A 17,610-nucleotide genomic window follows, 5' to 3' on the forward strand; every position below is an offset into this window, starting at 1 on the left:
GTTGAGATCCACTGTTGTCATTCCGTACAGCGGGTCTTCCGTTACCCTGCCTCATGTCATATTGACCCATTTGCACCGAAACAAAGGGACCTTCAAACCACATCAATAGTCAAGTTCCCATATGTCCTGTATATAACCATAATATGTTTCATTTCCCATCTTGGTTTCTGCATCAAATCGGACACCACTGTTTTGGTTGGTGCTCTTCTTATCTTGGGCGATCGTGTAAAATGTATTACCATTTATCTCGTACCCTTTGAAAGTCATTATATTCGAAGATGGTAACTGGGACAGCAAGTACAGGTCATCTTCAATAGAGGCGTCATGCATGGTACGTGTCTGCAACCAGCTGGCGAAACTCCTGGTTTGTTCACGTGTAATCCAGTCATCAGACCGCTCCGGGTGTTTGGAGCGTAGCAAATTCTTGTGTTCATCCATATACGGAGCCACCAAGGCGGAATTCTGTAGAACTGTGTAGTGTGCTTCAATGAGAGAATGTCCGTCCATACATATTATATGTTCCCCTCCTAGCGTGCCTTTTCCATCCAGTCTGCCCTTATGCCGCGATTCAGGAACACCAATCGGCTTAAGGTCAGGCATAAAGTCAATAAAAACTCAATGACCTCCTCATTTTCATGGCCCTTGGAGATGCTTCCTTCTGGCCTAGCACGGTTATGAACATATTTCTTTAAGACTCCCATGAACCTCTCAAAGGGGAACATATTGTGTAGAAATACAGGACCTAAAACGTTAATATCTTCACATAGGTGAACTAGGACGTGCGTCATGATGTTGAAGAAGGATGGTGGGAACACCAACTCGAAACTGACAAGACATTGCACCAAATCATTCTCTAACCTTGGTATGATTTCTGGATCGATTACCTTCTGAGAGATTGCATTGAGGAATGCACATAGCTTCACAATGGCTAATCGAACGTTTTTTGGTAGAAGCCCCCTCAATGCAACCGGAAGCAATTGCGTCATAATCACGTGGCAGTCATGAGACTTTAAGTTCTGGAACTTTTTCTCTACCATATTTATTATTCCCTTTATATTCGACGAGAAGCCAGACGGTACCTTAATACTGAGCAGGCATTCAAAGAAGATTTCCTTCTCTTCTTTGGTAAGAGCGTAGCTTGCATGACCCTGATGTATGCCGTCTTTTCCGTGCATACGTTGTTGTTCCTCCCGTGCCACAGGTGTATCTTTTGTCTTCCCATACATGCCCAAGAAGCCAAGCAGGGTCACACAAAGATACTTCGTCACGTGCATCAAGTCGTTTGCGGAGTGGACCTCTAGGTCTTTCCAATAGGGCAGGTCCCAAAATATAGATTTCTTCTTCCACATGGGTGCGCGTTCGTCAGCGTCATTCGGAACAGGTTGTCCACCAGGACCCTTTCGAAAGACCACCTTCAAATCCTTGACCATATCATGTACATCAGCACCAGTACGGTGGCGAGGCTTCGTCCGGTGATCCGCCTCACCTTTGAAATTCTTGCCTTTCTTTCTTACGGGATGCCTGCTCGGAAGAAATCGATGATGTCCCAGGTACACATTCTTCTTACAATTAGTCAAATATATACTGTCGGTATCGTCCAAACAGTGCGTGCATGCGCGGTATCCCTTGTTTGTCTGTCCTGAAAGGTTACTGAGAGCAGGCCAATCATTGATGGTCACGAACAGCAACGCCTTTAGGTCAAATTCTTCCCCCATGTGCTCATCCCACGCACGTACACCTGTTCCATTCCACAGTTGTAAGAGTTATTAAACTAATGGCCTTAGGTACACATCAATGTCGTTACCGGGTTTCTTAGGGCCTTGGATGAGCACTGGCATCATAATGAACTTCCGCTTCATGCACAACCAAGGAGGAAGGTTATACAAACATAGAGTCACAGGCCAGGTGCTATGGTTGCTGCTCTGCTCCCCAAAAGGATTAATGCCATCTGCGCTTAGACCAAACCATACGTTCCTTGCGTCATCTGCAAACTCCTTCCCATACTTCCTTTTGATTTTTCTCCATTGCGACCCGTCAGCGGGTACTCTCAACTTTCCGTCTTTCTTACGGTCTTCTCTGTGCCATCGCATCGCCTTGACATGCTCTTTGTTTTGGAACAAACATTTCAACCGTGGTATTATAGGAGCATACCACATCACCTTGGCAGGAATCTTCTTCCTAGGGCGCTCGCCCTCGACATCACCAGGGTCATCGCGGCTGATCTTATAGCGCAATGCACCGCATACTGGGCAAGCGTTTCAATCCTCGTACTCACCGCGGTAGAGGATGCAATCATTAGGGCATGCATGTATCTTCTGCACCTCTAACCCTAGAGGGCAGACAGCCTTCTTTGCTTTGTACGTACTATCGGGCAATTCATTGTCCTTTGGAAGCATATTCTTTATCATTACCAGCAACTTTCCAAATCCCTTGTCAGATACATCATTCTCTGCCTTCCATTGTAGCAATTCCAGTGTGGTGCCCAGCTTTTTCTTGTCACCTACGCAATTCGGGTACAACAATTTTTTGTGATCCTCTAACATGCGCTGCAACTTCTTCTTCTCCAAATCACTTGCGCAGTTTCTCTTTGCATCGGCAATGGCCCGACCTAGATCATCAACGGGCTCATCCGATGCCTCTTCTTCAGCTTCTTCCCGCATTGTCGGCTCAGCTTCTTCCCACATTACTGTAACACCCCGGATGTAACTTTCCCTATTTGTACTCCAACTCTTGCCGTTTCCGGCGTTAAGCTATATTTATTTCTCGGGTTCGGGTCTTTATCTCCGTGTGTTGTTTTCTTTGTCATGCATCTCATATCATGTCATCATGTGCATTGCATTTGCATACGTGTTAATCTCATGCATTCGAGCTTTTTCTCCGTTGTCCGTTTTGCATTCCGATGCTTCGTTCTCCTCCGGTGGTCAATTCTACCTTTCTTTCGTGTGTGGGGATTAAACATTTCCGGATTGGACCGAGACTTGCCAAGCGGCCTTGGTTTACTACCGTAGACCACCTGTCAAGTTTCGTATCATTTGGACTTCGTTTGATACTCCAACGGTTAACCGAGGGACCGAAAAGGCCTCGTGTGTGTTGCAGCCCAACACCCCTCCATTTTGGCCCAAAACCCACCAAACTCTGCTCCATGTCCTAGAGCGTTCGATCACGATCGCGTGGCCGAAAACCGCACCTCATTTGGACTCTCCTAACTCCACTTGTGCCTATAAATAGCCCCCCCCCCCCGTTTTCGGATCATCTCCCCCTCTCGAAACCCTAAAAATCAGAACCCGGCGAGCTCCCCTGCCTCCGGCCGCCGCCAACTCCTCTCCGGAAAGGGGGATGTGCTGCAAGGCGATTAAGTTGGGTAACGCCAGGGTTTTCCCAGTCACGACGTTGTAAAACGACGGCCAGTGAATTGTAATACGACTCACTATAGGGCGAATTCTTGATCCATATGCTCCTATTCGAGGCTCCGTAACTTTGCATCCATAGCTCCGATTTGGGCATATAATATATCAAAATGTTCGCCTCGCCGAGTACATCATTTCATTCCATGGCATCATTTTCATTTGAGTTCATCTTGATGCCCGAAATGCTGTTAGAAGGAGGCTTCGTGAGTTAATTGTCAGATCTGCTAGTTCATCTTAGACTTTTGTCATTTTTGCCATGATTATTGTGTGCATGATATGCCTGCGAGTCCTTCATATGTTTTATTAAGCATTTTGTCTTATTTCCAGAGGTGCAACCCATGCGTTTTTAGGATGTGTGTGGTGACTTGTGCAAGCTTGCAAAGTGAGGCACCCGGGAAATCTGTTTTCAGAGACAGTAGTTTTCACTAAGTCTGGGATTATTTAGTTCATGATGCCATATGTTCAGCTTGATTCCTAGTGATCCGTGCCTCTTTTGAGGATGATCAGTAAAGGTGTTTTGTTAATCATGTTATGCTCTATCCATCCATGTCTTTTTTTGCAATTATGAAGCAACCTAGCTTGAGTCAATCGAGCTCTACTTTTGCTTCGTGGTGAATCTGGGCAGATCGTCAACTTGTTTGCGATTTTGCCGGCGTTGTTGTAGTTGATCCGTGAATGCTATGCCATTTTTCTTGCCATGTCTAGCTAGAATTTTGTGCCTTCTTAATGGATGTATGCCTGCCTTGCCATGACTTGCACCGTAGTGAGTGCATCGAGCTCGTTTACATGCCTTCGTGAGTTTTATTTCAGCATGTCTCAGTTTTCACAGTCTGAAAACTGATTGTGTTTGAGCTATGTTCGTGTGCTCGTTAGTATATTTTGTGATCCCTTTTGGCCCCAGGTCACTTAGGGACTTTTGTTAAGCTTGTTGAGTAGCTCCATGCCATGTTCTTACTTGTCATAATCAGGTCACGTATCATGTTGTTTTGCTGCTCCGAAGAGGGCTTTGTGATCTGAAATTTCAGACAAGTGTTAATTTCACTAAGTCTGGAATCTGTTTTGCATTTGCGTTTTTACCATACTTGTTTGAATCTCATAATGGATGAATTGGTCGTGGCTCAGTGCTAGTCTTTTGTTAAGCATCTTGTGTGCATCCCTTCCATGTATTTTTTTGTCATGTTTGGTGGCTGTAGCATATTCATTTCGTTGCATTTAGATGCCTACTTGCTGTAAATTGCAGACCGGTGTCATTCTTAAAACGCTTGCCATTTCCAAACCGTAACTCCGATTCCGATGATCTTTATATCGTTTTCAAGCGATTTCATCTCATCTTTCCAGTGGCACCCTTGGAATTCCAAGTTGAGGCCAGGTTCATGCTTTTCCTGACATATCTTGCATTTTGCATCCCGCATCGCATCCCGCATAGCATATCATCATTTCATCATATTGCTTGGTCTTGCACGTGGTTGATTGTATCCTTGTTGCTTGTTTGTCTTGTTTGGGTAGAGCCGGGAGACGAGTTCGCTACCGAGGATCCTGTTGAGTTTGCTTGTGAGGATCCAGTCAACTCTGACAACTGTGCAGGCAAGATGATCATACCCTCGAAATCACTACTATCTTTGCTATGCTAGTTTGCTCGCTCTTGCTATGCCAACGCTACGATGCCTACCATTTGCTTGTTAGCCTCCCAATTGCCATGTCAAACCCCTAACCCACCATGTCCTAGCAAACCGTTGATTGGCTAAGTTACCGCTTTGCTCAGCCCCTCTTATAGCGTTGCTAGTTGCAGGTGAAGATTGGAGGCCGTTCCTTGTTGGAACATCTTTTATTTACTTGTTGGGTTATCATTATATTGCTATGTTATCTTAATGCATCTATATACTTGGTAAAGGGTGGAAGGCTCGGCCTCTCGCCTAGTGTTTTGTTCCACTCTTGCCGCCCTAGTTTCCGTCATATCGGTGTTATGTTCCCGGATTTTGTGTTCCTTACGCGGTTGGGTTATAATGGGAACCCCTTGATGTTTCGCCTTGATTAAAGCTTGTCCAGCAATGCCCAACATTGGTCTTACCATTTGCCACCTAGCCTTTTTTTTCCTTGGGTTCTGCAGACTCAAGGGTCATCTTATTTTACCCCCCGGGCCAGTGCTCCTCTGAGTGTTGGTCCGAACTAGAGCCCCTTGCAGCGCCACCTCGGGGAAACTCGAGGGCTGGTTTTAGTTGTACGGATTGCTTATCTGAGTGTGCCCTGAGAAAGAGATATGTGCAGCTCCTATCGGGATTTGTCGGCACATTCGGGCGGTGTTGCTGGTCTTGTTTTAACCTATCAAAGTGTCTTGAGTTACCGAGATACCGAGTCTGATCGGAACGTCTTGGGAGAAGGTCTATTCCTTCGTTGACCGTGAGAGCTTGTCATGGGCTAAGTTGGGACTCCCCTGCAGGGATTGAACTTTCGAAAGTCGTGCCCGCGGTTATGGGCAGATGGGAATTTGTTAATGTCCGGTTGTAGATAACTTGAACCGTAATTAATTAAAATGAATCAACTGAGTGTGTTACCATGATGGCCTCTTCTCGGCGGAGTCCGGGAAGTGGACACGGTGTTGGAGTAATGCTTGCGCAGGTTGTTCTTCTAGTTTCTCGCTCGTGCTTTGCCTCCTCTTCTCGCTCTCTTTTGCGAATAAGATAGCCACCACATATGCTAGTCGCTTGCTGCAGCTCCACATATATTTGCCTTACCCCTTCCTATAAGCTCAAATAGTCTTGATCGCGAGGGTGCGAGATTGCTGAGTCCCTGTGGCTCACAGATACTATAATTCCAGATGCAGGTCCAGGTGATTCCGCTCCAGGTGACGAGTACGAGCTCAAGTGGGAGTTCGACGAGGACTCTCAGCGTTATTATGTTTCCTTTCGCGATGATCAGTAGTGGTGCCTAGTTGGGGTTCGATTCAGGGCCTTGTCGCATGTTGGGTTTTCTTCTATTTTGGCGTCGTAGTCGGGCCATGAGTGTTTGTATGATGGATGTTATTTATGTACTTTGATGTGACGTGGCGAGTGTAAGCCAACTATGTATCTCCCCCTTTTATTATATATTACATGGGATGTTGTAATGATTGCCTGACTTGCGACATTGCTTTCAATGCGGTTATGTCTCTAAGTCGTGCCTCGACACGTGGGAGCTATAGCCGCATCGAGGGCGTTATAATTACCGGCTCAACTTCTTCCCTCATTGTTGTATCATCGTATTCAGGGAACCCATGGCCAGGATAGCTGTCGTCGTCCTCTTCTTCTTCATTGTCTTCCATAATAACCCCTCTTTCTCCATGCTTGGTCCAAACATTATAGTGGGGCATGAAACCAGACTCAAACAGGTGGACATGAATGATTCTTGACGTAGAGTAATTGTGACCATTCTTACAGCCAGCACATGGATAAGGCATAAAACCATCCGCCCGCTTGTTTGCCTCAGCCGCAAGCAGAAAAGTATGCACGCCATTAATGAACTCGGGAGAGCATCGGTCATCATACACCAAATTAATAGCCGGCTCATCTTCAATACACAGCACCGAAAACACCAAATTAATACAATACACAAAGTTCATACGTAAAGATCATACAACATTTAAATGCAACAAACAAATAACTCTCTAGCTAAAAAATTTAAATGCAACAACAAATGCGATCAAGATCGCAACTAAGGTAACAATTGATCCAACAGCATAATGATACCAAGCCTCACTATGAATGGCATATTTTCTAATCTTTCTAATCATCAAGCATTTTCTCCATCTTAATCTTGTGATCATCGACGACATCGGCAACATGCAACTCCAATTCCATCTTCTCCCCCTCAATTCTTTTCAATTTTTCCTTCAAATCCTCGTTTTCTCTTTCAATTAAATTTAACCTCTTGACAATAGGGTCGGTTGGAATTTCTGGTTCAACTACCTCCTACATACAAATATCTATGTCGACTTGATGGGCATAATTTGTCATAGACACGAAATGCAATGAATAGTTTTAAAAGAGAATATACCACATCCGAATCATAACCAGGACGAGGGCCGACGGGGACGGATATCAAAACCATGGCACTATGTATAACAAACAACGTACGAGTAAGATAATTATACGAGTAACTATATATCCAAATCACACAAACATCAATTTTTATATAAAAATTCATGAACAAGAGGCTCACCACAAGGTGGTGCCAGCGACGGGACGTTGCGAGCGATCGACGGTGGTTACGACGGAGATTTAGAAGGTACTAAGTAAACCACACCTACATATGCAAACTAAGTGTTATTTTTGACCTCAGATTGCATATAAATCAAATACTAGCACATATATATAATTCCTCCCAAATTACTAAACTCAAAAATCAATCACTATATAAAGCATTGCACGAGCTAATCTAGCAATGAGAGATGAAAGGACAAAGTTGCTAACCTTTGTGATCATTTGAATGGATGGGGGCCTTCAAATCTTGACAAATTTTGGGCAAAATGTGTGATGAGCTTGAGAGGAAGAGGGACAAGAACATAGAGGAGAGGGAAAAGGGGAAGAACAGAGCGACCTTGGGTGGGCGAAGGGTCTATGCAGGACGACCTTTAGTACCGGTTCGTGATTCGACCCGGTACTAAAGGTGCTGGAGGGGCCCCGGACTGACAACATCCTGCCAGCACTCACTTTAGTATCGGTTCGTGGCACGAACCGGCACTAATGCGCTTCACATTTGACCCTTTTTCTATTAGTGATGAGCTCTTGATGGGCTTACGGTAGTTGAAAACGATTACCGGCCATCCTTATAGACTGTGACAACCAAATGGTTTATTCAGGTTATTTGACGTTCAGACCCTGAGAAAGGCTCTGCACTTGCCACGGCTGCTACTCAAGTCTGTAGTGCCATCCACCTCCTCATAAAGCAGTTGTCACACGATCTAGACATAATGCGTTGGTTGATTGGATAGAAAATTAAATATTAAACACGTATAATATTGTTGTTTGGTCCTTGTATGGTCTCAGTAATAGCAAAGGCTTATGAAAATCGCGATTTCGGTATTTGAATCTGAAACTAATTTCAGTTTATTTACTTTCACAAAAAAAGTACTCGTTTAGTGAAGGCATTGACATGGATCTTGCTGCATATATGTAGCACTTTCCTTAATCTAATCAAAACCTAGAAATGCAAGTGTGGTCTAGTCTGCAAGTCTAGCCCTGCACATTGGTAGTTTCAGCCTAGCAATTTGTCAATCACTTTTCGTGGCATCCATCTAGGCAGACACGCAAATGTACAAACCATTTTTTGTTATTCTTTCGATAAAAATACACAAGAAAGCTCTGTAGTTGGCACACCTGCTACACTCCACTTTGTAGTGCGATCCACCTCCTCGTACAACAGGCATTGTATGATCTAGAATTAAAGCATTAGCTGATCGGATAGAACATTAAATATTATACACATATAATATTGTTGCTTGGTCCTTGCATGGTCTCAGTTTATCTTTCTGGAAATGTACTACTTTCCATAATCTAATCAAAACCAGCAAAAGCAAGTGTGGTCTAGTCTGTAACTTTAGCCAAGCACATTGGTAGTTTCAACCTAGAAACATGTCAATCAGTTTTCATGGCATCCATCCAGGCAGGCATGCACACCTACAAGCACTTTTTGTCATTCTTTCAAGAAAAAAAAACACAAGAAAGCTCTGCACTTGGCACACCTACTACACTCCACTTTGTAGTGCTATCCACCTCCTCGTACAGCAGGTGACATGATCTAGAAATAAAGCATTGGTTGACTGGATAGGACCTTAAATATTAGACACATATAATATTGTTGGTTGATCCTTGTATCGCATGGTCTCGATAATAACAAATGCTCAATGACAATCATGATTAGTAAATATATCCAAACCATAGCTGCCACTGAGCGGATAATTATATTTCCACACAACCCAAGAAGAACGGTGCAACCTGCATGGGCGACTTCAAGCCAATCAGTCTCATACAATCCATCGATGAGACTGGCTGCGGTCTTCGACATGATTATCTCCCCTGCGGAATCTGCTTTTCAGGGGGCTAAATGCATCCATGATAGTTTCCTCTTCGTTCAGAATAGTGTGCGCGCACTACACGGCCGCAAAATACCCCCCCCCCCTGCTGTTGAAACTAGAGATAACCAAAGCCTTCGACAGCGTCTCCTGGGACACTAGCTAGTGGAAAAAGGGCCATTTGTCCCGGTTCGTAAGGCCCATCTGCCCCGGTTGTGGATCTGGGACTAAAGGGTCGTTACTAAAGCCCTAGACCTTTAGTCACGGTTTTTACATGAACCGGGACCGATGGGCCTCCACATGGCCAGTGCTGCGAGCCCAGGCAGGAGGGCCTTTGGTCCCGGTTGGTGGCACCAACCGGGACCAATAGGCATCTACGCGTCAGCAGTTGGCAGGAGCTGAGATTTTTGTTTTTTTCTGAAAGGGGTGGTTTAGGGGGTAATTTAGGGTGTGTTAGCTAGCTAATAGAGAGAAGTGTCCTCTCTTATCTTCGTGCTTGGTTTACCAACGCTACTGCTATGCCTAAACATGGCTTATATTAAAGTGAAGGCAACATGTGGTGCATGTCGAAAGTAATACTAATCCTAACTTGATCAAGTTTGGATTAGTACTACTTTCGACATGCACCACATGCATGTTGCCTTCACTTCAATCCAATCCATGTTCATTACACACTGATATATAATAACTCTTCATGCTCGCATCATGCATCGTCATAATAATAAGTCCTACTAATCATCATCATACAACTTCTACTTGTTATTATTTTGCCCACCGAACGTTCAGTTCAGTTCAGTTTTTATAGAATAGTAGAATACAACCCTATATTTTGTAGAACCAAACTGAGTTCAGTTCAGTTTAAAACCAAAAGCAGTTTTAAGGTATTGCTATCTAGTCATACACATTGTCAAGCAGCAAGTTTTTGACACAATCAAACTGAATTTTATTGATCTTATGGGAATGCACAAGGATGTATTGATGTGAAACCAATGATTCGATCAGATGAGGCTATGTTGTATTGTAGATTTACAAGAAATTGGTTCAGACTGATAGAGTTATGTTAGGATTTACAGAATTACTCTGTTTTAGTCATACACAAATTATCAGACAACAACTATTTTGATGGAATCAAACTGACTACTTCTATAAGAAACTTACTTGAAGTAGACACTTGAAGAAACATGTTTCCTGTAATCTAGACACTTGAAGTAGGTAAGCACCTAAAATAAACTGAATATGAAGCTCTGCAATGCCCTCATTGGTCCTGACATATTGGATCCTTCGCCATCCTGGGTTTATTGGCTCATTCTTTCCAACAAATTACAAAAATCTTCTTGCTTCAGTTGCTTGTTAGCTGGCATACCATATGTCATCTCATTCCAACAAACACTGGAGGACTAGTAAACATAGTCCTGGTCTAGTTGAATTGGTTTCTGAAAAGGAAAATCATAATATTACAAATTACAAGTTGTCCAAATAGAAAGATCAATTTAATTTGACGATTTGACAGAGTTACAATACTGGAGAAACTGGGATTTCCAAAGCCAACTGGCACCAAATAATAAAGCAAAATCAGGTTATACATCCACTTCTTCCTGTTATGGAAAATCTATGCATTCTGCAAAACACTAAAATAACTACAGAATTTGCACAATTAGAAACAACAAGCTTGTGATACACTAATCAGATTATCCCTATGGAGCTCAAACTTGTAATTAGAAATACTGGACTGGTGCAGACTGCAGTAACCATCTGCTTTAGTCAATCATTACTCCAAGATCAAAATGTGATAATCATAAGACAAGTTTGCTTCATGGAAAAATTGTAATATGTGCTTGTACTCTGGTGATAGCTATACTCATTCCTAAGATAACAAACATATATTTTGACAAACTGATGAGTATTTTTTCCACTTTTTTGTGATCTGATCGTCCATTGAGCAGGCAGGCAGAGGCATACAAGGGCTTTGTAGCACTGGCCTGATGTAATGTAAAGATAGAGGTGCCAACAGTTAGTCACCTGCGAAAGAACATGTGTTCATCAGAGCCTGAACTCCTTTTTTCCCAACCTCTGTAGCCAATTCAGGTTGGAAAATTCATGAAAAAATCTTCAGTCATCATCTGCATGAGTTTCTCCATTGGTTGCATCTGTATGTATACATACTGTCATGGAGTAACTCCTCTCTCAGTGCATAAGGGAACGAATTTTAGAAAAGGGCCATTTGGCGATGACTCATGTGAGTTGTGTTCAAGCCACTTGACCAATGCTGCAGCTAAAGCATGTCTGGAGAAAGTAACCATGAAGAGATATAGGTTATACAGAAAAAAATTCAAGCAAAAAATTTAACATAAAACATGGTAAGAAGGATGAGACTTTTTTCAATTTTCTTCCCTTAGGGGGCTTACCAATTTTTTGCCACAGCAGCCACCATGACTCATGGTAGCAAGAAAATTTCAGTCCCACTAAAGGGCAAACAAAGTATTCGCACAACTAGAGCAAAGAAGATCACAAGATGGAAAAAGTGATCATCATTATATATAGATAAAAATAGGATGGTGAAGAAAATAATTCTTTCCCCTCAATCTGACATAGCAGAGCATGAGTACACCCAAATAGTTACATAATTTGCCTGCTTTCCGTACTACCTAGATAATTAGATTTGCTCGAGGGAATATGTAGAAATTAGAAAACCAACATAAAGTAAACTGACATTGTTCTAACCTTGCAAATTGAGGTGCATCAGTAAGAAAACAGAAACTTGTTACCCTGTTGCTTGCACAAGTAGCAGGCTTCCTAGGTTTGAATCACTCCAAGAAGTCAATGGGTAAATTGCAGCCGTGCTCTGTTCTGCTCATTGTGCGGGAGGGCGAAGTGGTTAATACACCGATATAGGGACGGATTACATCGCAAATTCGACAGCCAACAACGATAGGGCCATATCTCTGAAGAAAAACACATCCACGATGTGATCTTTACTCCCTTATAGCCACTAGAGAAAGTAGATGGAGAGCGTCATCACGATCACAGATGCGGGGTTCATCACCAGCACCGGCGGAGCTCTGTCCAGGCTGCAGAGGCGACGACGCGGGGTTCATCTCCATCTTACACAACCAGGCGTCTACCGGCGGGCGGCATGCCCTGTTGAGCCGGCCCCAGTGCTCCGTCAAGGCTACTATTAGTGCAGTAGCAGGTCGCCGCGCACACCTGCTCGCTTGCTTCATGCCCCTGTATCGCAGTATACTTGCCGCCTACTCACGGTCGACATACATGCATACACACAAGCAGCCACACACCACATCCTCTACAGACCCAGGACAACATCTTCTACACACCCTGAATTGACGACGTAGCGCGATAGCAGTACAGAAAACAATTCTATAGTCAAATTCCATCAAACACTATGTTTGCCTCGAAATCAGAATGTTATGGTAGGGGGAGTGGGATCCAGGAGGCCGGTGAGTAGGGGAGGTATACTGGGCGCCAAGTAGGAGGAGTGCGCTGGGCGCTGTCATGAGCGCGGCTGTGGGACAGACGCCGATGACCAGCTCGTCCGTGCTCCCTGCATGTCCGATGAGCAGCTCGTTCGTCCTCCCCGCATGGCCGACAAGCAGCTACGCGAGATGCGGCGGATTCTTCCGATCTCTTCCAGATTCGGCGACGGCGGAGCGAGGACGGGCACCGAGGAGAGGATGGACCGGGGGCACGGCGGTGGAGGGAGGGGTTGAGGCGGCTAGCAGAGGGATGGGGGCGCGGCGGTGGAGGGATGGGGCGTGGCAGCGGAGGTAATCCTTGTGTTCTCGTACGGGCTGTGGTGGCAGGGTTTTATTTTGCAAAAAAAAACTTAACGTTATCCACACTTTAAGTAGGACTGCGGGTCAATTTATTAGGAACAGAGGGATTTTTTTGCAAAAAAGCCCGATGACGGACGACCAGCCGCGATCGCTCGTTTATTATTACTAGTAAGCGTGCACGTGCAACGCACGTCTTCACTAATATAAATGATAATGGCCACACAAATTTATAAACTATATTGGATGTTGTTCAATTTAGCCATAACTTCAAATATCGTGTCAACTAAAATTGATTTCCATCCATTGTTTAGATCAGATACGTAGTATTGTGAAAATTCCACTGATCACATAAATAATAATAGATATACTCATTTCACAATGCAATGCAACTTGTGTTAAAGGACCAAAAACAAAAAACATGTACCATAAAAAGATAATCTGGAAAACTTGTCGAACAGTCACAAAATCAAGAAGATAATGAATGAATAGGTCCTCTAATTTAGGCTCCAGGCAATGTGGAGGTAACTCTAGTAATACTTGTTCAGCTTCAGCTACACCCAACTCTTCTTATTTCTCCTCTTAACTGGCTACAAACTGTACTCAACCACATCATGCGCCATCACCATGACAACCAACAACATCACCTTTACGCTCTCCTTCATCCTTTCGTCACTGGCGAGAACATGTACTCTGTCCAACCACGCACCGCCCTTGGCATGTAGAGCCAGACCATGGTGGGATGCTCACAATATTGATCCAGGCATGACCAAACAGGTGAGCAGAGTGCCAATGCTACAATTAGGGGCACTTTACAACTGGTATATATACATGTAACAATATGTAAATTACCAAAGAACAATAGCCAAACTACCAGATCAGAAATGTATTTGCCAAAGTCCAGGATACCCATCAATTCAAGAAAGATACATGGGTGTTCAATGCGCTTTGAGGAAAATGATTAAATATAAAATTTAATTAGAAGCGGTCACAATGGTACATTGTTCCTAGAGTGAGGCATACCGTGCCACTAAAATATTGATGTTAAGAAGACAACTAAAATGATTCTTTGAGAAAATATAATTTTGCATATTCCTTTCAAATAGTACATCAAGGCAATGTTATTGTGCATGTCAAGGCATAGTACATCTATGAGCAGTGTTATTGTGCAAGTGAAGGCAGAGTATGACAACTTAGAAAATGCATGCCAGAGAATCTTCTGTTTCAAAAATACCCTATTTTACTTTTCAACTGTGTAGGATTTTCCATCAAATAATTTGAAATTTCCCACATTATTCATGGTCAGAGAACTGGATTTTTCTATATCGCTCATAATTAAGCAGGCTACTTTAATTTCAAGAAGAAACTATTCTAGACCTATATGATTAATTTGAAGTGTGAAAAAAATTACACTTCAAGAAACATGACTTACGGGTTGAGGTGTCATCTAAATAAAATTAATACATTATTAGCATTAAGGGTATTCCAGTTCGGAAGAGCACAACAAATAAAGCTATTGGCTGTGATAATAGTCAATGTCTTTACTCATTTTCCATTTAAAATTGTCTCTTTAAGAAGCAAAATATATGATGATGTTCTGCTGAAGAAGTGTATGGAAAGCAAGAGCTAGATAGCCGAATACAATATATGTATTGAAGAGCATAAAAGGGAAAGATCAATTCTAGCAATCCACGATACATACCATAAGTATATATTAGCACCTTTGAGTAACCAAAGTTACAAATTTTTACCGGGATGTTGGACTCTCATCATGTTAATATCACGGTGATAGATTTCCTGCATTTCTAGCATTAGTCATGGACAATTTTTTTCTGCATCAGTTTCCTTTGATAATTTTCAAAAGCAAAGCGTACCATGAAATGGCAGTAGCAGACCTCCGAAAGTAGTTGCTGGAAGAAGTACCTTGCTTGTTGGCAAGAGAAATCATACAAGTTACATGATTACATCATTAGAGAATAAATAGAAGCATCTTTGATTAAATTTATTCTTCTTTACTAATAATGTAAGTGTTGTACATCACACAGGCTGCAAAGCAATTCTCAACATTCAATTCTACTGGAATCGCCAATAACATAGAGAGGTAACATGTTAGGAAAAATTAATTTTGTTACATCTCTTCTTTTTATCTGATTCCTTTTATTGAAAGGCAACATGCTACAAATATAGCATGTACATGTGCAGGTGCAGTTAGTGGCAAAATCAAAAAGCAATCTTGTACAGCTTCAAAATATTGATGTGAGCTATGTGATTCAGAAATTAGAACACAAGACATGTTCTCTAATCAATTTACGCCTTTAAATCATTTAGTCAAGCAACTACCATGCCAATTGTCATGCAGAGAAAAATCTAATGCATAATGCTTATCATTCTGAAATGTTGGTAGTCCAGGAACACGACAGTACAAGTACATTACTCATGCAGAAATCAAGGTTATTCCTCGCCGTGCTGTAAGCTTCATCTAAAGTTTACATTGGTGCACGTCGGCCTTATCCACCGGAGTAGCTCTTACAAAAAAACATAGTAGAGAAATGCAAGATCTATCATTAGCGCACACGAATAAAATCATATTAACAACTTCATTCACACCCAATCGGCAGTTCCCCGGGTTGACTTGTCAAATCAAATTAGTAAGTAGGCACAGCCAACAACAAACTGCTGAAAGATCCAACCTTTGATGTAGAAGTCGTGGTAACTCATCTTCGAGTTATTCTAGAGAGCTGGATGAAAACCGTGAGCCGTAGAAACTTGGCGAGAACCAATCCATCTTTTCTGGTCTTCGCAGTCGCCGCAAGCACGTGCCTGATGCTTCTTCCGCTGCGCTCCTCCTATTCCGGCGATGCTTCCCAAGATTGGAGAACCACGAGAATTTGAATCAGAAATTAACAGAAATTTCCTCCAAATAGAGCGCTAAGAAACCAACTAAAAAATCCTATGAATTCAAATCCTACAAATCAATCAACCTGCAGAGTGCTAAGCCACTTTAAGCGGCAGCCGTGCTATCTGTTCAACGGTGACATACTTGGGGTAGCAAAGGAGGAGCGGCGGCGCATCGGCCTGCTCTGGCATATGTTGGAGGAAGAGTGGTGGGGCGGCGGTCTGCTCTCGCATCCATTGGAGGAGGAGCGGCGGGGGCGTCGGCCTGCACCCATGACAATCGGAAGAGGACCCGCGGCCTACATGTGACAGCAAAGGAGGAGCGGCGGGAGCAGCGTCCTGCTCTCGCCTCCGTCGGAGGTGCGGCAAGGACGGCGGCCTGCTCTCGCGTCCGTCAGAGGTGGATCGGCTGGGGCGACGACCTGCCCTTCGTGTTTATCAACAGGAAGCCAGGACGTGTTGTTTCCTGTTATGATTACGCCTTCTTTTCCTCCTAGATATGTGCTGGCATGGGAGGAGGTGGGGTTTGGCAGAGTAATCTTCCGCCAGGCGAAATCGATAAACACACTCTTCGCTTACGCGAAGTGTAATCTGGATGGCGAGAAGAAATTAAGTATCTCTAATCGTGAGGCTGTAATTGATCGGGGTTGTTATGTGTAGGTTAGACTGAGTGCATTTAGCGATGAATATGTTTGCTTGTTTAGTAGTAGTAGAGATTATAGGAAAAGGAAACATGTGGCTTGTACTAATATACGAATGAGACACGTATTACCATGCAAAAAAGGGTTCTGTTTTAGCCTCCACCATTGATTCAGCAGAAATCAATCTAGAACTTCCATACATACAAATCAAAACATGGCACACTATTTTCAAGCTCTAATTTTTATTCATTGTTTATTGTTGTTGATATAGCTTACCACCCATGCCAAGTGGTTAATAATAGATATGATTTAATGAGATACATATGATTGCCACTAACTCAGATGTACTCACTCTGTCCCATAATATAAGATGTCATTGAAACCATGGAAGTATAGTGGATGTAATAACATCATGGGACAGAGGGAGTATATATGTAGAAAATATACCAGTTTGGATTCCACAACGAAGCATATAACCCGTACCAAAGCTGCAGCTCACATGCTCTTGTGTGATCTACTGCAGCTGGTTTTGCATCAACTTGAGGGTTGGATATGGAGGGAGGCCAAGGTGGTAGAAGCATGTATGCATGCGAGGATGGGAGATGGTCGGCTGACTCAAATGTCTTGTGTATCTACAGTTTTGAGCTCAGTCCACCAAAACCTTCTGAGGGCAAATATTTCACTGAAGTCCAAAAGAAGAGAAGTTGCCTCTGTTGCTCAACTGGCATGCTCTCAACAGCCTGCAGTGTGAATAGATAACTTTGCTAATCATAACATACAAGATAAAAAATTGAACTCAAATTTTTAACACACGTGAATTATAACAGCGGACA

The 17,610-nt window shown here is 43.1% G+C and overlaps 1 long non-coding RNA gene across 1 annotated transcript; it reads right to left on the reverse strand.

Moving 5' to 3' along the window:
- Positions 1-10,372: 10,372 nt before the first annotated feature.
- Positions 10,373-13,228, reverse strand: LOC125522160. The gene is made up of 2 exons (XR_007289644.1): positions 11,473-13,228; positions 10,373-10,886 (listed from the first exon to the last, which is right to left on the reverse strand). It is a non-coding gene; the product is annotated as an uncharacterized LOC125522160 (long non-coding RNA).
- Between the last annotated feature and the right edge of the window lie 4,382 nt (positions 13,229-17,610).

This window comes from Triticum urartu, chromosome 7, assembly GCF_003073215.2.
Source record: "Triticum urartu cultivar G1812 chromosome 7, Tu2.1, whole genome shotgun sequence".
In the NCBI taxonomy this organism is placed as follows: domain Eukaryota; kingdom Viridiplantae; phylum Streptophyta; class Magnoliopsida; order Poales; family Poaceae; genus Triticum; species Triticum urartu.